We start from the raw sequence: 21,067 nt of genomic DNA, 5'->3' as shown, positions 1-21,067 counted from the left end.
CCCCCCCAGGGGCGGTACCACCCACTTTGGCAATCACTGGCTTAACTACTTAACTACTGATTCTACCGAAATAGAATCCCACCACTGGGTCTACCCATTTATTTTTGCAAGCGTCGGTCTACTTATTTGTTTTCTTTTAACACTGATCAGCTATAGGGCGGCCCTTTGAAGCCCTGCGGCAGTTGCGAGGCCAATAAAATTATTAAAAAACACTGAACCATTTGTTAAATTGCTGGCTCGCCCACCCCTCACCCAGTGGTGCGGAGGGGGCGGGGCAAGGGGCGGGCGAGCCAGCAATTTAACAAACGGTTCGGCTGAACCGCCTAGAACTGGCAGAATCCCACCACTGCCTTTACGGCCTGTAATCATTCAATCAATCAGTGTGAATTCATGAAGACAAATGAAATTGCACATTAACAGATACAATGAAAGGAAGAGTGATGCAAATAAACGTAAGAACCATGAGCAAATGCCAATAGAGAACTGATTGATGCAACTGAATCGCTCAACATTTCAATTGATGGGATCAAGGAGCCTTCTTTGCTGTGACCCCCATCCTCTGAAATCTCTTGCCTCCTGAGGTGAGATCCGCTTCAACCCTTCCTTCTTCTTTAAGGAAGAGCCTTAAAATTTGGCTCTGCCAATTGGCTTGGGGCCCCAAAAGGAGCATCCTCTGCTGTAGATGGCTGAGTGAGAGACAAAGGTCCACCCCAGTACCGTCTGTACAGTTGGTTTTAACCTTTTACTTATTAAATTTAATACTTTTATATGTATATTTTATACTATTATAAGCCACCCAAAATCACTCAAAACAATAAGACAAACATATCAATTGAATGAATAAATAAACGTACAACCATTGCTTCTGCATGAACAACAAACCCAAACCTTCCTGAGCCACAATGCATCACTTCCTTGGAAGCATCTTTTGATAAAGAAGAACTTGGAAGAAGAAGAAACGTGTTATGTATATGTATGAATAGAATAGAATAGAATAGAATAGAATAGAATAGAATAGAATAGAATAGAATAGAATAGAATAGAATAGAATAGAATAGAATAGAATAGAATAGAATAGAACAGGAGCTGGAAGGGACCTTAGAGGTCTTCTAATCCAGCCCCCTGCTCATGCAGGAGAACCTACAGTACACCAGTCTTGTTTCAGAGTCAAAGAACATGTGACATGGGAAAAACAAGAATGGATTTCCTCCTATTTTTCTTCCCTTAGATCAGAGCATTCTTTGCTTATGCTAAATTAGAACAGCAGACTTCCCAAATGAACTTCCTGTATTGCTTCAGTACCACCAGGACAGGAATAAAGGGTAACAACCATTGCTGCTTTTTCTTCAAAAAAGGAAGCATTAAATACCCTTCTCCAGCACTGCTGTTTAATCAAAATGAGAGATTATCTACTATTCTATTGTCTTAAATTCAGGCTACTTTTTGCTTTGAAGCTCCCTTCTTCTTTCTAAGGATTTTGACATCCCTGCTCCCAAGAACCACTCTATAAATTTTTAGATCAGCTCCTAAAATATGATCTACTTATGAAACATAATTTGGCATTAAAATATATTTTATAACATATATTTTAGTATTTTAAGAGCTCTGAAATTAGTTACAAATTAGTTGGAATTAAGAGCTACTGAAATGAACTGTATTTTTGTCCTCTTATATGTACAATATGTGCATTGTTTCAGAGCTAGAGCTGGCATTTCAGTCTTCTTGTACGGCCCTTCATAAAAGCAACCAAAGTTTCTCAACTTATATCCTTCATACTTGTTGAATTATTTATGGTGATGACCAAGGATAATGAGGGGGGGGGGAAAGTCCATAGGCAAACCATGAGCTTTTTTTCTTGCATCCAATTGTGCCCAATTCTCAAAGACTGTCTGGACTGCAGTTTTTTTGGAAAGTTTTTCAGAAGTGGTTTGCCATCTCCGCCTTCCTAGAGGTGGGAGAAAGTGATTGGCCCAAGGTTGTCTAGCTGAACATTTCCTTTTGATCTGTGGAAGAGCAAATGGCTTACTCTCTTGAAATGTCTTCCTCACCAATCTCTCCACTTTGCCAGAAAGGCAAAGGAGAAATTGTCTACAGAAATCACTTGCTTCTCCAACCCCCTGCAGAGCAAACAGATTGGAGAAGATTTCAAGAGAGTACTGTAAGCTGTTTGCATAATGTGTCCCAGCCCTCAGCCCCAGGCTGCAGGCACGGTTGCATTGCTTTCGATGTGCAAGGGGGGAAAAAAGAAACCCACAGGTCAGGCACAAGACAACACATACTGATTGCAATGGCAATAAAATGATTGAGGAGCACTGTGAAGGTCATAAATGGACCATAAGGTTATTTTTTCATTGGACCATTGTAACTTTGAACAGTCGCTAAACAACCAGATGGTAAGCAAGACCCTCTGTACCTTGAAGTTACTTACCACCAAGTTAGAGTCTAAAGCTAGGATCTAACATTGGTTTCCAATTATTACTGGCTTGTTTGGGAGCAGAATGCCTGAAGCCCTTGCTAGAATGCAACATTAAAGTTTTTATCCCTGGAAAGTTTCTAGTCATTGTAGCTGCACCCACTGACAGAAGAAGCCAAGTGAGAACAAATCAGCCACTGTACATAGGCCCACCATTCTGAATAAGAAATGAGAATTCTTTTCAAATCTAAGTTATCATTTTGCAGGAATATGGTAATTGTGCTAAAGGACTTTTCTGTGTAAATGAACAAGCAACATATACATTTCTCAAAACTTAGCTTATCATTTTGGAATACTGGTAACTCAAAACAATTTCAATCTTAATTTTCAGACTTATTAACAAACCCACTATATTATTTTAATGTGCATTTAAAGATCCACTAAAACATTTTAAATCCACCCTGACATTTAGTTAAAAGTCTGAGAGAAAAAGCAAACTGCACATGAATGATCCAAAAAGCTACTACAAAGAGTTAATACTACTCACCAACTTTAACTACTGAAGCCATCGCATCCCCCAATCATGATCAAATTTCTTCTTTTTCATGATACAAGTTTTGCATTGCTTAATGAAATGAACTAGCACTTTGTTCTAATATATTTTCATTTATTTACCATTTCTGCAATGCTCAACATATTTGATGACTGTTAAGTATCTTCACTATTGAACTCCATAAATTTAACCTCGAACAAGTTTATTAATAATTGGATTGAGTTAAATGTTGAGTTTGCTCAACATTTCTTACCACACAAGAACATAGCCTGAGCTCATCTTACTTCTGGTCCACAGTATAAAGTAAGAAAACTAGAAACTAACAAAATAACACTTACTTTATCTTATTAAGTTAACTGAATTTATATCCTTTGAAAGGAACAGGCAAAAAATGAGTTAATTCCCATTGATTAAAACTAATTTATTTTATTATGCAATAAAATAAAATCACTTAAGTAGAAGATAAATATTTTACTTGCTCAGATTTTAAAGGAAAAATCCTTTTATCTTGATCATAAATTTCCTTAGTTACATCAGTTTTCACTACAAAATGTGACATACTTTTACCATAAAATCAGAAATTAATCACTAGCAGTTTGACTAGATTAATCAGATTATATTTTCAGCTACAAATACAAGGCAAACATCATGATTTAATTAGGTCAATATATTTTTAAAGTCACAAAACCAAGCAACAAATTAATTGCAAAGCAACACAAGTCAAATTATTAGGTTGCACAAAAAATAGCATGTCAGAAAGAACTGATCCCAAGTGTGCCATTTTGCTCAGGTTTAATGTACCAAAGAACTAAAATCATGGCAACAGATAATAAGTGCCACCTCTACAAGGAAATGGAAAAATACAAAATACAAAGACCTGCAAACAGAAACCGAACAACCTTGGCAAAAGAAAGTAAAGGTAGCACCAATAGTAATAGCTGCCTTGGGTGCAATCCCAAAACAATTGGAGCACCACTTGAACACCATTAGGATTGATAAATCCACTATCAGTCAATTGCAAAAGGCAACTCAAAACAACTTACATCCTGCAACGATATCTGTAAAAGCTTTAAGTCAAGTTAAACTCCCAGAATTCCTCATCCAGCATGCCAATCCACACTACTTAAAGTGCTTGAGGATAAGAAAAGTGGCTTAGACAAACAACAAAGCCAAAATAAGAACTGGCTACAGAGCTGTGTGAACCCAATTTTGTCTTATGAGACATTGTGTCTCATATGAAACATTACATCTTGTGACCTAAATGCCCTGTCTTAATATGTTAAGAGACAGGTCTAGAGTCATTCCACACATAAATCCTTATATTTCCATCTTTGTGTCCTTTCCTAGTTAATGCTTTTCTAAGCTTTATCTATCAATGCTAGCAAAATTATAAAGATAAATCATTTGTGAACCAAATATGTTTGAAAATCTCAATAACCAAAATAAATATCTTTTATTTCAAGATAATTATTTCAAAAAACTGAAAATCAAACTGCAATTAGTTTTGGTTTCAGAATCTGAACACTGGATGGTAACTCTCAAACTACTTGAAGATCCACTCCTTATTAATTCATAGTTAAATCAAAGCTGTGTTAGTCAAAACATTCTTCAAACATAAATAGAATAGAATATTCTTTATTGGCCAGACATACAAGGAATTTGTCTCTGGTGCATAAGCTCTCAGTGTACATACAACCAACAAAGTGATAATCATAAGAAAGGAGTAGGTAATAGAAAGATGAGAAGGAAGGATAATAGTAATACAGTCCTACTACGTGGTTAGATATCCTTAGGCATAAAACAGTGTTGTGGGAATTATGTATTTAGCAGAGTGATGGCATGGAGAAAAACTGTCTTTCTTGTCTGGTTATATTGGCATGCAATGTCCTACAGAGGCGTCCTGAGGGAAGAAATTAAAACAGTTTATATCTAGGGGTCTGTAGATGTTTTCTCAGCTCTCTTTCTGGCTTGTGTAATATAGTATAGCTAAGGAGCTTTAAAAATTCTGAAAAGACAGGCATAAATTTGCAAAAGCACAAAATATAGTAAACTTATTCTTAACATTTACTGAACAATATTTCTAAAAATAATGATGCCAGGTATGCACAAACTGCTAAAGCCCCTTGTGTTAAGACAGGAAAGCCACTGCTCTATTCTGTCATGCTATCTTAAAAGTTAATTATCATAGGCAATGGAGCTCAGCTCAGAGGTTCTATAGACTATTATTTCCCAACTGTGTTGGAGCATAATCACTCTGTTTCTAAATCTGGTTGGCCAATGGCCATGAAATAAGGGAATTATAGTCCAACATGCATGGAGGATAAAGGAAAGATATAGTAATTCTACTTTAACTATTAAGCTTCTATAATTTGCTCTATTTTCAATGGGAAAGATGATTTTTTTTTCTAACTGTAAAATTAACCAAATTTACTTTCCATCTCACAGGAAATACTGAAATTGTCAGACCTGGCTTCTGGAACATTCATGTCATACAGTATTCACGTAGCAATTGGTCTTCCCATATTCCTTTTGCAGAAAGACATAAACACTTAAAATCAGAATAGTTCTGTTTGACGTTAAACTACAATTCCTCCATTGTTACTATTTTTTCAAATAAAGAGTTCATAATGGGAAATATACATGCAAAAGGAATCTATGGATGAATGTTAAGGCTATGGAATTTTGAGGAAAACAAAGTAATGGCACTTGCTTTTAACGCACTCACTAAAAAACAAGCTGTTTGTCTTAATGATCACCAATTTCAGTTGTGCTCCATTTGACCACACACATTCTTTCACCCTGCAGCTTGGAATTATTTCCTGTAACATTCTCAAAAATAGGGGGAGAAGCATCCATCTGAAATTATGCAGGAAAGAAAAAAAGGGTATGGAATACCCACAACAGGTAAGAACACTAAATGTTGCTATGCATAGCTATGCAACTGTGCTATACATATTCCCCTTCATAAACCATAGCACAAGCCTTCATGAGATGCATCTCTCACAGCATTAAAGAATAACAGCTCACTGCCCTTCCAGATCCCAGTCTTAAAGAAGAGGAGGAATTAAGCTGCAGTGTCCAAATGACAATTTCATATGTACCCTACTGCTACCTACTAAATCTACTATCTTGACCATTAATCCACTACATCAGGGTGAGATTTCTCAGTTTGAACATACTTTTACAATTTTTCAGCAGAGTCTATATCTATCTCTAATTTTAAACACAATCTGCTAAAAGAGAGAAATTTCATTTTATTTCCATCATTTAACTAGTAACTTGTGGACTGCAGTAAGATCTGAAATTACTGAAAACTTAACCAACCTAGCAGTTTAAGGACTAAAAAAACAATGGGGAAAGTAATGCTTATTGCAAACCATAATATGGTTCAGTCCTATGCTGTCTTAGCTCAGTGTGTGAATCCAGTTTATAAACTCTGGCTTTAATGGCTTGACATCATGTACAGACCAGGTAACTGAGTTCATACATTATGCTAAACTATCCTCGCTTGAGCCACTGTTTCCTGAACAAAGCACAAGGAGCTGGATTTATGCCCAAAGCCAAAAATCAATAAATTACATAATGGTTTTACACTTGTGGATCCAGCAATTTTGGCAATTCAATGAATTTAAAGTAAACCATGAAATGTGGTCAATAGCTAGCTGAAATGTAATGCAATGAAAATTATTTTATATAAATTATCCTACTTTGGACACATTTTATGAAGACCTAGCTCTCTGAAGAACGTTGGAAAAGGAAAAAGAAAAGAGGATGACCAGCAACATATTTGGCTTCACTTAGTTTTAATTTCAGAAAACTAGTATTAAGTATGCATTGAGTACTGTTAACTTTCACTAATAACTGATTTGTGTTAACAAGTTTCATTCTCAGTTAAGCTGGCTGATGTGTACAATTAAATCACATTAAGATTAGAAAAATTCACATTTTTATGTCATTGCATACATGTAGTCTCATTTGTACATACTTATATGATACTCATCTGAAGTACTGCACTAATTTCATAAATAAAAGGCAAAGCTTTCATAATTTTCATAAATGTTGACCTCTCAATAATTACCAAACAATAATCAATTAAACTAAGCTATAATATGGTTGGCTTGATTTTGGCTTTTAGCATTTCGAATGGCAAATTGGACAAACGCTGTTTAAACAGACTGTTGTGAATCAGGCCAACATGTCTCCATGATGATAATTTATGTAAGAAATTATAATTCCAAGTTCACAGCTAGCTAATGATATGAGCTAGCAACGTGCTGCAGCTGCCAAAACAGCCAATGTAGTCCTAAGCTGCATTAACAGAAGGATAAAATCAAGACCACATGAAGTGTTAATACCACTTTATAATGCCTTGGTAAGATACCGTAATACTTGGGATGCTGCATCCAGTTTTGATCTCCATGACGTAAAAAAGATGTTGAGTCTCTATACAGAGGACAGAGAAGAACGACAGAGATGATTAGGAGACTGGAGACTAAAACATACGAAGAAAGCTTGCAGGATTTGGGTATGTCTAGTAATGTCTAAAGAAAAGAAGGACCAGGGATAACCTGATAGCAATGTTCCAATATTTGAGGGGTTGCCACAAAGAAGAGGGGGTCAACTTATTTACTAGAAGGCAGAACAAGAATCAATGGATGGAAACTAATAAACTAATCTAATCAAGGAGAGAAGCACCCTACAACTAAGGAGAATTTTTCTGACAATTAGAACAATTAATCAGTGCAACAACTTGCCTCCAGACTTTGTGGGTGCTCCAATACTGGAAGTTTTTAAGAAGAGACTAGACAAACATTTGCCTGCAATGGTATACCCTGCCTGACCAGGGGTTGAGCTAGAAGACCTCAAAGGTCCCTTCCAACTGTTATTCTATATTCTAATACCAGTATGGTTTAGCTAGTTTCAACTTAGTATGTTCTATGAACCTAAGCACTGTGATTTTTAAAACCAAGGTTTATGAATTTTTCTGATTGTGAATCCAATATTTTGATCTGAAGTTTGTTTTTTATATTAATAAGGAATAATTATCCATTTAACATTTCTGGATAGGCAATAACCACAAAATTTATAACATGTACCAGACTTCATCTCTATAACAGTATTTTTCCCCTGTGCAGAATCAACAGAAAATGCCTATCTGAAACACGTGTCTCCAAACACCAATATCTGAAAGTGAAATATAATTCTGTGCACGAATACTACCAAGTACTTTTTGCATTAAAAGGAAGATACAGAGCTCTTGCTGTAGTGGTAGGTCAGCGGAATAACTGCAATTTAGGATTGGACCTGCAAGTTTACACTTTTGCTTTAACCTTATTATGCATCAATAAGATTCATTTTCATAAATCTGTTTAAGACTTGAAAATGTACAATAGATACAGTAGGATCCAGAATACAATATCGTCTACATGAGTTCTCTTAGAATTATTGATCCTTAATTGTTTTTTGATGCATGCATATGCAAGTTCACACATTATACTAAGTTTTGTTCCTAGTTAAGACTTTGAATATATGCTGAGTTCAAATATTGCATCAAATATAACATGGTTTTAACTTAGTTCTGCTTATATTCACAAATTACACTAACTAAAACAATGTAATATCTTTAAATATAGATGTCAGCAGCCATAATTTATATTTTCAAAGAAGATTCTTGCATCTACAGCATTTGCACATTTTAATAAGACATAAGCCATGATTCACAAATCATAATTGAGAGGACTTTACATTGACTAAATATGATTTGTTGACTTTTGCTTAGCTTGTGGCAACCTAACAACTGTAGTCTATAAAACACAGCTTGTATCTTAACACAATAGGCAAGCCAGCTAACTGTGGTTTATTAATAAATCATGCTTAATATGTGAGTTGACTATGAGACAGCTATATTTATTCAAACCAGCAACACTAAGTAGTAGACAAAGGGTTATATAATTTACTATGAAAACACCTTGTGGGACATCTATGCCCAAAAACAAGCTGTTTACAAAGATGGCTGCGAAGAAAACTGCAATACTCTTGCCTGTTGGGCTATTTGTTTCTCTCTTCCTTTTAATCAGGACAATTCTTAACATCTGTGAATCCAGAAGAGCAAGGTAACATCCGTCCCATCTCCTGGAGCCACAAAACTTCATCAAGAATTTCTGAGAGGCTGACTGCATATCTCAACAGTAGTTTCATAAAGGCAAGCACACACTGTGGCTCATTTAGAGAAGAAAACTTTACTATAAATGGTACTCAGTTCTTGGAAGTTTTGCCATGCTACACTACAGGTTTAATGCCTTTATTAAGTTCTCTTAAAACTTCTGCTATACCATCATTTTCATAACTTTTCAATAATATAGGAAAAACATAGATGGCTCATATACTGTGCTTAACTATATTCTTTGACTAACCCATAATTAGTTGGATCCACAGTTATATTATTTCACAAACTATAGTGTATAAGTCCTAATTGGTGGATCACATTACAGACTCAGCAGTGGTCAAACAGGCCATATTACAGATGAATACAATGTGTGAATCCAACCAGCCACTTATCCAAATCCATTCACTAACGGCACAATTGGGATCTCAATCCGCGTATCAACTTCATGTCATACCAGAGTGACCGAACAATGACTTTCCTTAATTAGCAACTTCTACTGCGGCTCCCAAAAACTTGAAGTCAGCATTTCCATCTGCAACACTGGCATATATGCCATTTCAGCATCACAGGATTAAATTTATTAAGGCTGCATAGGTAAAACAATCATCTCAGCAATATAAAGACTGAACAGCACTGCTAGAAAAATAAAGAGCAGTCTTACATACATATAAAGTGCAATATACTTGCAATTGCAGGAAAATGAAGCACAAATTGACATAATGTAAAAAATATACCATGGAATTTGGAAAAATTATGTTTAAAGTAGAAACCAAACACGGAATCTAACACAAATACTGCTAGAAGAACAGTTCAGGTAGTCCTTAACTTACGACCACAATTGAGCCCAAAATTTCTGTTGTTAAGTGAAGCATTTGTTAAATGAATTTTGCTCCATTTTCTTATTGTCAAGTGAACTGCTGCAGTTTGGTAAATTAGTAACACAACTGTTAAGTGAATCCGGCTTCCCCATTGACTTTGCTTGTCAGAAGGTCGCAAAAGGTGAGCACATGACCTCGGGACACTGCAACTGTCAAATATACACGTCAGAATTTTGATCATATGACCATGGGGATGCTGAAATGGTCGTAAGTGTGAAAAATAGTCATGTCACTTTTTTCAGTGACATTGTAATTTTGAATTGACACTAGATGAACTGTTGTAAGTCGAGGACTACCTGTACTTCGGAGCATTTTATTCACACAGTACATTTTATCTCATCATTCCTATAGTACTTGAAGATACCAAATATTATATAAAACTCCTTTTCTCGGTTCTCCTTACAACACTGTGAGATAAGTTGCATTCAAAGACAGACCAGTTTCATAGTTTGTACTAACTCATGCCTTTTCTTTATAAACTGCCCTTTTTGTGATATATAAAAACAACCTGAAAGTTACAAGTGTTTGAATTCTGAATTCAAACAAACACATTTAAAGGATATAAGATTCAATAACAACATATGTAAAAATGGCAAGTTTTAACATTCCATAGCTCATTTCTTGAATAAATAAACTTCAAATAAACAGCCTGTGTGAAACAACTGAACTCTAAATTAAAGATGTTCCTGCTCAATCTTTTGCATAATGGTTAATTTCTATTATTTTTGCTTTTTTTTTTCTCTGAACCCACTCCTGTGAACCTATGAAATTAGCTAAACTGAGATAATTCATGGACTGGTTGATAAGTCCATGCAAAATATAGCACAATAAATGTGTTACTGTACTCTTTAAAGAATCACAACTCTAAAAATTTTGCTGTAGCAGACTAATCTATGTACAAATAACCCAAATACATTATCCAAAAATATGAGAACTATTCCAAACAATTTTATAGGTGTGTTTTTTTTATTTATAGCGTTCAAAATAATGAAATAAAGCTACCGCACTAGCTCAGCATGCTTTCATATTCAACACTTTTGTTTACTGGGCCTTCATGTGTATTTTAATACTGTTATTGCATTAAAGCAAGATATTATACCTGAAGCAGTTTATTACTGTGCACAATTAGAAACTCTATACACGGGTAACCTTGTACCTTAATGGCAAAATTATCACACCAAGGAGTAACCTAAGAATAACAATTTTACAATAGAGGGGATCACGCTTTGCTTATTATAAATCTTTCCTGAAAATTCAATCCTTTTAAGAAGGTTCAAAAGCAAAAAAGACGAAGCTCCTGCCTTTTCAGATGCTGGCTTATTCTGTCTGGGTTTTTTTTACTATGGGATGAAATATTTAAGCTTTGGAAATGACACCATTACATTCTGGATTCTCAAAGGATGCTGGAGATGGCAGCTGATGAACTTTCCAAGGCATGGCAAGATCCACCCCAAAAAACGAGGCACTTTCGGATTCTTCCCCAGGTTCAAAACCAACGGAATCCGGTCCTTCGTTCAACACGAGCCCCGCTTTAAAAGGGGGCCGTTCCCTACTCAAAGCCAGCCGGGCAGCCTAAAATGGCCCCAGGCCGCCTTTCAGCCCCGCACTACGACCGGCCCCGGGAGACCTTCCTTCCCTACGCCGCCGCTGCCGCTGCTGCTGCTGCTGCGAAGGCAACCGGCCCAGGCCGTCCGCGGGGACTTAGGGCGGCCCACTCCAGCCGAGGCCACCGGGCTGCGACTCGCCTCCGGCCCCGTCCTTCCGGGGCAGCCGGGGATTCCGGGCCCGGCCGAGGGTCCCGAGCCGCGAGGGGAGAGCAGGGGGCCCGCCGGCGCAGGCGCACTCGCCGCCCTCAGAATTCGCCCTCCGGGCAGGGCCCTCCCTTCTCCCCCCCTCCCTCCCCCCCTCCCTCCGCGGGCCCAAGCCTCGACCCTCCCGGCCGCGGGGTTGGGCGGCGGCCCGGCTGGAGGGCCCTCAGGCGCGGCGCCCCTTCCCAGCGCGGACGCCCTCCTGAGGGAGCCCAGGCCCCGGCTCACCTGCCACCGCGCTGAAGGCCGGCGGCGCTGTGCCCGTCAGGCGGGCTCGGCCGGTTGCTGGCTGCGCTCCGGAGCGGCGGTCTGGCGGTCGGGTGGTTGGGCGGCGGCGGCGGCGGCGGCGGCGGCGGCCCGGAAACGGAGGAGCGGCGGCGGCGACGGCAGCGGAGGCTCTCAGCCGGACGCCGAGGGGAGGGGTCTGCGCGGGGCGGGGCTTCTGCCGGACTGACAGGCGGAGGGGCGGGGCGGCCGGAAACGGTGGAGCGCCTGGAGCGGCTCTTTTCGCCAAGCGGCGCCCTCGGAGCCCGCCAGCCTCGGGGCGCTGGACCTGCGCAGGTTCCCCGGGCCAGACCCGGCGTGGGCGACTCGGCGCCCGGGCCTCGCTTCGGTTATGGGCCGCCTTGGGCCCAGGCGGGGCTCTGGCTCGTCCCCCGGGAAGGGGAGCTGGGGCCCTGGGCCGGGACGGGATTGGGAGGCCCAGCCGAGAGGACGGTTCGGGCTCTTCTTGATGATCCAGCACCGAGAGGTGATCCCAAACACCGCGTTTATTAGGATGTCTCTTCTGCTCCTTTACTTTCCATGTTGGTAATGGATAAAAAAACCCCCAAACCCTTTCAAGGCTTCTATTTCAGAAAGCGTTCTTCACTCACAGCATTTTTGCAGGACCGCCTAAAAGGTTCGCACAGTACAGCTAGTCCTCGACTTACAACAGTTCGTTTAGTGACCATTTGGAGATACAGTGGCATTGACAAAAGTGACACAGGACCGTTTTTTCACACTTAGGTTGCAGCATCCCCAGGGTCACATGAGGAAAATTGTCAACTGATTGGTATTTATGGCAGTTGCAGTATCCTAGGGTCATTTGTGACCACCATTTGCAATCTTCTGTCAAGCAAAGACAATGGGGAAACCAGGTTCACTTAACAACCATATTACAAACTTAAGAACTATAGTGATTCCCTTAACAACTATAGTAAGAAAAGTCATAAAATGGGGCAAAACTTAACAAATGTCTCACTTAGCAACATAAATGTTGGGCTCAATTGTGGTTGCAAGTAGTGACCTTTAGGTCTGCTATGGCCCTTTGAGATACAAATGGCTCACATTATCCTACCTGGGACACATTAAGTCTCTGGAAAGGCTCTAATGCTGGGAAAGATAGAAGGGGAAAGAAGAGAAGCAGCAAGGTGGATGGACTCGGCTACATTAGTGATGAGTGCATCACAGGAGAACTGAGAATGCAAGTTAGGAACAACTTTCATGGGGGAAAAAAATCTATGCTGTTGCTAGGAGTTGATAACAACTTGATGCACACAATTGATCCTGCTTCAGGTGCGGCTGCTGGATCAAAGCTGCAGGTACCATGGAGTTGGTACATCCTCTGTCCAAGCAAAGCTACTCCTGATCCATCTGTAGTCCCTACTTTGCAGCCCATCTGTGAAGAAAGCAAATGTCTTCCTGCCCTCTCCTTGGATTGTCCTGGTTGCTACTAATTAATTATTTTTAGCATCATCAACAACGGGTCAGGCACAGGGTATGGTCAGAAAAAGTCAGGATCTTGGCTGTGATAGTGCAGTGCATGTGATAATGGGTGGAGCTTCTCTTGCGACATGAGAGCCCCATCTTGACTTTTTGGAACAAGCCCTGTGGAGATTCCTGAACCATGTTACAGTAGGAAGGCTGCCCTTCCAGCAATGAGGGAGGTGTAAGAATTATGCTGCAGGTCAACAATTTGTGGCAAAATATTCTGTATGGGCTTTGTTTTGCCAGCACCATTAAACCTGACAGAAAGCTAATGTGGACTTCTCTTCTGCAACAGCAAGAATCTCTGAGATGAACCTTTTAAGTAGAGATAAAAGCCAGTTCTGAGCTATAACTGCATATAATGTCTTCTTTTCCCCCATCAGTAGCAAAGCTTTTAGCCCTACCTCTCTGAGGCTAGATACTGAGGTGCCATAGAGCCACCACTGAGTTTGCTTGCCCTAGAGATAGAAAAATGGTCTCCTGCTTGAGCAGGGGGTTGGATTAGAAGACCTCCAAGATCCCTTCCAACTCTTATTTTACTCTGTAAAATAACAGGATTTTGAAACACCTCCTTTACCCTTCTCATAATGTGGCTGCCCCAACAGGGCTTTGTCTGGCAGTGTTGTTGCCTTGCTCAGTTAATGCCAGGTTCTTCCGGATGGTTTTCCTGAGCCCCTTCCCCTCCCATACGGTATGTCCCAAAAGACTGGTGGTCCTGTGAATCATTTTTATACTTGCTGTCCTATTAAAAATAGTCCAAATTACTGCAGCCAGCCATAATCAAAACTACTGCAGATGACAAGATATTTCAAAGCATTTAGCGCGCACACACACACACACAATCCAAAGTCCTATTGCAAAGTTATTAGAAAATTTGTTAAATATGTACATATTAGGTTTCTTTTGGGGAATCTTACTCTCCTGAAATGTAGCATGATACTGTAGTTTCCATTCTGCCCCTCCAACAGAGTTGGAAGGGACCTTTGAGGTCTTCTAGTCCAACCCCCTGCTCAGGCAGGAAACTCTATACCATTTCAGACAAATGGTTGTCCAATCTCTTCTTTAAAACTTCCAGGGTTGAAGCACCCACAACTTCCAGAGGCAAGTCATTCTACTGATTAATTGTTCTAATTGTCAGGAAAATTATCCTTAGTTCTAGGTTGCTTCTCTCCTTGATTAGATTAGTTGATTAGTTTTCATCCATTGCTTCTAGTCCTGCTTTCAGGTGCTTTGGAGAACAGCTTGACTCCCTCTTTGTGGCAACCCGAGATATTGGAATACTGCTATCATGTCACCCCTAGTCCTTCTTTTCATTAAACTAGACATACCCAATTCCAGCAACCGTTCTTTGTTTTAGCTGCCAGTGCCCTAATTAGCTTTGTTGCTGTTCTCTGTCCTTTTTCTAGTCTCAACATCTTTTACATCATGGCAACCAAAACTGGATGCAGTATTCCAAGTGTGGTTTTACCAGGGCATTATAGAGTGGTATTAACACTTCATGTGATCTTGATTCTATTCCTCTGTTTATGCAGCCCAGAACAGCTGCTTTTTTGGCAGCTGCTGCACACTACATGCTCTCTACATGGGGCTCCCCTTGAGGAGCACCCGGAGGCTCCAACTGGCACAGAGTGTGGCCGCGTGGGTGGTAATGGGAGCGACATGGCGCTCCCATGTAACACCTCTCCTGCGCGAGCTGCACTGGCTCCCGGTGGTCTTCCGGGTGCGCTTCAAGGTTTTGGTTACCACCTTTAAAGCGCTCCATGGCTTAGGATCTGGTTATCTACGGGACCTCCTACTACCACCAATAGCCTCCCTTCGGCCAGTACGCTCTCATAGAGAGGGACTCCTCTGGGTGCCGTCAGCCAAACAGTGTCGACTGGCGGCCCCTAGGGGGAGAGCCTTCTCTGTGGGGGCACCTACCGTCTGGAATGAGCTCCCCCCGGAGATACGGAGGATCCCGGATCTGCGCACCTTCCGCCGCGCTGTGAAGACCTTTTTATTCCATCAGGCGAGCTTGGCCTAATCTCTTCCCTTTTTAAAATATGTAAATTTTAATCTGTTTTTAAATTATTGGGGTGTTTTAATCTGTCTGGGCCAAAATGATTTAATTTGATTTTATCTGGTTTTTAAATTTTTTGTATCTATGTATTTTATTGTTTGGCTGTTCACTGCCCTGAGTCCTTCGGGAGTAGGGCAGTATACAAATCAAATAAACTAACTAACTAAACTAAACTAACTAACACTGCTGGCTCATATTTAAATGACTGTCCACTAGGACTCCAAGATCCCTGTCAAAATTACTATTGAGCTGGGCACCACCTATCCTTAACCTGTACATTTGGTTTTTCTTGCCTAAATGTAGAATCTTATCTTTTCCCCATTGAATTTCATTTTGTTAGATAACACCCAATGTTCAAATATGTCAAGATCAGGGGTGAAATGCTCCTGGTTCAGATGGTAGCGATGGAGGCGGGTGGTTCGGAGAAGCAGTAACAAAAATCCCTGCCCCCGCCCCCATGTCCAGCTGAGCACACAATCAGAACACATCAGAACAAAACAGAGATAAAGAGATAAAGGTAATATGAAACAGACAGTATGAATGCAACTACAGAGTATCAAATGAGACTCAAATAAATGTCAAATGAGCATTAAGGATACAAAGTCAAAACTGGAAAAAAAAGTGTGGGAGCGGAAAGTTTCCCTTTTACTTTTTCTCTTGTAACTGTGACCTGGTAAAACAATATATCTACGTTTGTGAGGCAAGGGAAAAAAATCATGAGCTAAGTATAAGATGCAAAAGAAAGAAGAGGGTTGGGTTTACCTGATCTGAAAGTGTATTTTGCAGCTTGTTGTTTGGTTTCAACGAAAGAGTGGGTATTACTGAGAAATAAAAGATGTTTAGTCTTAGTAAGTCATGATCTGAGATTTGGGTGACATGGCTATTTATAATACAACGAAGTCAAAGTAAATGTAGATTTCAAAAATCATTATGTTAAATGTGCCATATTGAAAAGGAATAGATACAAATCAGGCTGTGCCCAAAGCACCCTTATGAATTTCAGTACAAGAAGCATTTTATACATAATAGGCAAAGATATTAACATATCATGAAATGCCAAAATAAAGAGAACACCGATGACCGAGGGGCATTGCTGCCAATGGTTTTATTACTTACAAGAAAAATTTAAAGTAGGCAAAAAATTATGTGAAAACAAAAATTCTATAAAACAATGAAAAAATTCATTGTTTAGGTATTGAACAATGTAAGAATTTGAAACGGAATTGTGTACAAATGATGAATGTGTAATTGCTAAAATGTATAAGCTTTTATTGAAATTGAAAAAGAAAAAAGGTCAAAGAATGTACAATTAAATTGGCTACAATCTTGATTAAAAAGGTAATTTGATTATAATGTACAAATAGAACAATGAGAGAATATGAGATTGAAAGTATGGAAATTTATGTTATAGTCTGAAAGGGATTTATTGATTTAGTGTATGGCATACACTGTCAGGGAAATCTACACATGCTAGACACACAATGCGGCCCTCCTGATAGCCTAAATGGCTGGTTCGTTCTGTTCACTGCTTATGCACCTATCCCTGGTACATGGTGGGAAGTGAACTAGCTTTACACCAGCTGACTATGATAGTGGCACTCAGCTTGCTGGCTCTTCCAGGCTCTTCCGCCAGTCTCGCCCCGCTTCGCCTTGTGTCACGCCGCCTTGTGTCCGGCCAAGTCCAGCGCCGGCTTCCGTTCTCCGCACACACGAACGCAACTAGGTTTCAGTTTTTCCCACCAGTGGTACCCATTCATCTACTTGCAATGTTGCATGCTTTCAAACTGCTGGCTGGGCAGGAGGTAAATTGCTAAATTGACTTGGAGAAAAAAACATTTACATGCATTGGTGACTGGAAACCCATTGTAGACATTTTGCATAAAAAAGGGGAAAATAACATGACTTATGGTTTTGATGATTGGACGGATATAGAAAGAAGAGTATAATGATTTAACTTTAAATAGAGAGTGTCTATGGAGATTCTCAGTCATCCAGGTCCTGGTTGTCCCAAAGATGCTTTTTTCAAGAGGCAACTCGACTTTCTCGTTTTTCCCTGAAGACATTTCGCTTCTCATCCAAGAAGCTTCTTCAGCTCTGACTGGATTTCTGACTTTTTAGATAGAGAGGTTAAAATATAATTGTACTTATAACTGCTGTGAAGAATTTTGGAAGCTACTTTGTATCTTTCTTTTCTACTTTTCTTCTACTTTTTCTTTTCTTGCAGTTTCTGTTTCCCCTTTATTTTCTTCCTTCCTTCCTGCCTTTCCCTCCTAATTCCTTATTTTTTCCTTACTTTGTATTAGTTTTATAGTTTTTAAAAAGTCCTATTTTAAAAAGTCTGCCCAATATAAGCAGACTGAGGTGTGATGTATGTATATACAGCAGTATTAAGTGACTCTTAAGTGCAGATTAACAACACATTTTTCTAACAAACTGCATTCATTAAACTTGAAACTAAAAGAGTAACCAGCTTGTTGTAACTGCGAAATAACCTATGCTGCTTGTTACTTTGAACCACCAAAGAGCTAATTGTTGTACAGGACATAGAATCAAACCTTTTATCAGTGGATTTACTTTATCCATAAACTGTTTTAGTCTGAGGTGAAGAGAGAGAAAAAGCAGCTGCTGTACAAACTCCTGAAAGTGGGAGAGCCTGTGTGCTGCTCTGCACTGCCGTCTGCTGTAGATGTCAAGTACAGTATTAGAAACCAATTCAATTCTTGGACTGCTTCATACACATAATCCCAAATTAGGAGCCCGCCGCTGGCATCTGACAAATTGTACTATGTAAAAGACAGAAGATTTTGTGAACTGTAACTCACTTCTTTAAGAGCCAGCCTGGTTTAGTGGATATGGTATTAGGCTAGAAACGGGGAGACTTCGGATGACTCTGGGCCAGTCCCTCTCTCTCAGCCCCAGAAAGCAATGGCAAATCCCTTCCAAAAAACCATGCCAAGAAAACAGCAGGGGCTTGTCCAATGAAAGTCAGGAATCAACACTGACTTGAAGGCACCCCCCTCCCAAAAAAAGCTCACCTGATGTAAACTAAGGAGAAATTTCCTGACAGAACAATTAATCAGTGGCAGGGCTTGCCTTCAGAAGTTGTGGGTGCTCCATCACTGGAGGCTTTCAAGAAAACATCGGGCAACCATTTGTCTAGAATTTTATAGAATTTCAGTTATAAATTGTTGTTTCATGTATTGAGGCACCACATGATCTGACTCAGAGTTGTGATCTGTTTTTGTAATGGTTAAGTAAATGTGACAATCATTAAGCAAACCCATTTTCCCCAGTGGGTATTTCTTGCAGGAAACCAGAAGTAAACAAGAGAAACCAGCAAAAAAACACCATAAATTGTGCTCATGTGGCACTACAAATGGCTGTCAATGTGAGCCAGTTGCCAAGCAATCAGGTCATATGGTGTATATGTGTCTGCATGCAGAGCCATAACTTTGAAAATGGGTCGTAAGTAGCTGGGGGGGGGGTGTCAGTCATGACTTCAAATGGTCATTAACACACTCAGGTACAGTGGACACAATAGAACTGGAAGCGTTGTGGCGAAACTGGCTGGAAAATATTGAGCTCCAATGAGCCTCGCGAAAATCCAGCCAGACAAACCGCTGTCGGGGAGTCTTCGGATTGAAACCATCCTGGAGGGATGGCGAAGAAGGAGAGGCACCCTGGATGACCAAGAGGAACAGGCAAGTTCCTCAAAGGGTCGGAGGCAGCTCTCTGAACCGGCAACGGTGGTGGTCATTGAAACGACTGCTCTGAAGCTGGGGTAACCGGACTAAGATTTATGCAGGAGCGATGATTGAATGGAGTATAGTTACCAGGTGAGCAATTGGCCAACTCACAGGTAAAAAGAAATGTTTTAAAAAGCTTAAAAGGTCTAATTAGAAGCGGCTAATTGGCACTTGGGAATTTTAATTGGAGGAAGAAGAACAAAAAGGAAGTAAAAGGACTAAAGCCCACCAAAAAGGAAAAAAACCTTCTACCTGGATTTAAAATTGAATTTGGAGAAAATAAAAACAATAAAAGGAAAAGAAATTGAAGAGAAAGTATTTTCTATGTGGATTTAAACCTGCTACTTTGTTGTTTTGGGATTTGTGGATTGGAGAGAGACATCTGCTGGTGGAAAGAAAGCACTACAACAATTGCTTTGAAAATTAAAGGACTAAAGGTTTTTGATTACTGTGAGATATTTTAAGGCATATTTGTTTACTTTTAAACAGCTTGACTTTGAAAGGAGGTGAAAAAGAATAAAGCCTTAAAGTGGAATGGACTAGATAAATATTTGAACTGGATAATACTTGGAAATAAAAAAAAAGAGAGACTACATGGACTTGAATCTTAATTAAACGTAAAGTAAAAAAATTCTGAATTGACAATATGGAGCACTGGGAATACGAGGAACTAATGGAGATGTTTAAAAATGTGCATGAAGCATTTAAGGGTAATAAAGAAGCAGAAGCCTGGTTAGAATACACAAAAAAGAAAAAAAAGAATAAAAATGAGAAGCAAGAATACAATGTTGAAGGGAAAATAAATAAAGATAAAAAGATAGATAATTACACTGGGATTGATAATGGCAAAAAATAATGGTTAGGGGGGAATATCCCCCCCCCAAAAGAAGGGAAGAGATGGAAATGGGAAAAGCCTGGGTAAAAACAGAAGGAGAATTATGGGGGTAACAGTTTTAATAATTAGAGAAAGAATTCAGGAGAAAAGATACAATAAATATAAAAAGAAAAAGAAGACGACAAGAGAATGGGATAAGGGGAAAAATATTAAGAAGTAGAATCTTGGAGAGACCAAAAGAAAATGGTTAAAAGGGGAAGAATAATGGAGAGAAGAAAGGGAAATAAAGCATTTATTAGTTGAATCAAGGGAATTGTGTTAAACAAGATGAAGTATATTGTTAATTGTAAAATGGATCAGCAGATGTAATATGAAATGTAATTTGGTTTAACTATGGAAATAACTGAAATTAAGATATAAAATTGATGAATAAGAAAGTAGGAAGTAAGGAAAATAAGAGGTGGAAGGCTAACTAAGTTAAAAGGTTTCAATGTAAAAATGGAATAAGATGAAATATATTGTTAACTATCAAAAAGGTGATGGGGATTGCGAGAAACATATTTAATAAATGAAGAAAAAATCGGGATTGCCCGGATACCATTTTGGAAAATATTGAATTGAAAATGAATACAACAATGGAGGGAGGATGGAAAGAGGAGTAAAGGGATAGAAGGAGGGGAAAAGGGAGGAAGGAGAGAGAGGAATAGAAGAAAGGGAAAAGGAGAGGAAGAAAGGGAGGGGAAATAAAAATAGGAGAGAAGGTTAGAAAGGGAGGAAGGGAGGAGGAGTGGGGGAAAGGAAGGGGAAGTAGAGAAGGGAAAGGAGAGGAGGAAAGAAGAAAGTAGAAAAGGAGGAAGGGA

The 21,067-nt window shown here is 39.5% G+C and overlaps 1 protein-coding gene across 1 annotated transcript in view; it reads right to left on the bottom strand.

Annotated features, from left to right (window-relative positions):
• Window positions 1-12,736, bottom strand: part of GARRE1 (granule associated Rac and RHOG effector 1) — a 53,060-nt gene extending 40,324 nt beyond the window's left edge. The window contains exon 1 of the mRNA XM_034425571.3: window positions 12,047-12,736. The gene's annotated coding sequence lies outside the window, so the exon portion shown is untranslated. The remainder of the gene's footprint in view (window positions 1-12,046) is intronic.
• Between the last annotated feature and the right edge of the window lie 8,331 nt (window positions 12,737-21,067).

The sequence above is a fragment of the Pantherophis guttatus genome, chromosome 11 (genome assembly GCF_059756535.1).
Source record: "Pantherophis guttatus breed Tessera chromosome 11, ASM5975653v1, whole genome shotgun sequence".
In the NCBI taxonomy this organism is placed as follows: domain Eukaryota; kingdom Metazoa; phylum Chordata; class Lepidosauria; order Squamata; family Colubridae; genus Pantherophis; species Pantherophis guttatus.
This window is presented reverse-complemented; position numbering and strand designations above follow the sequence as displayed.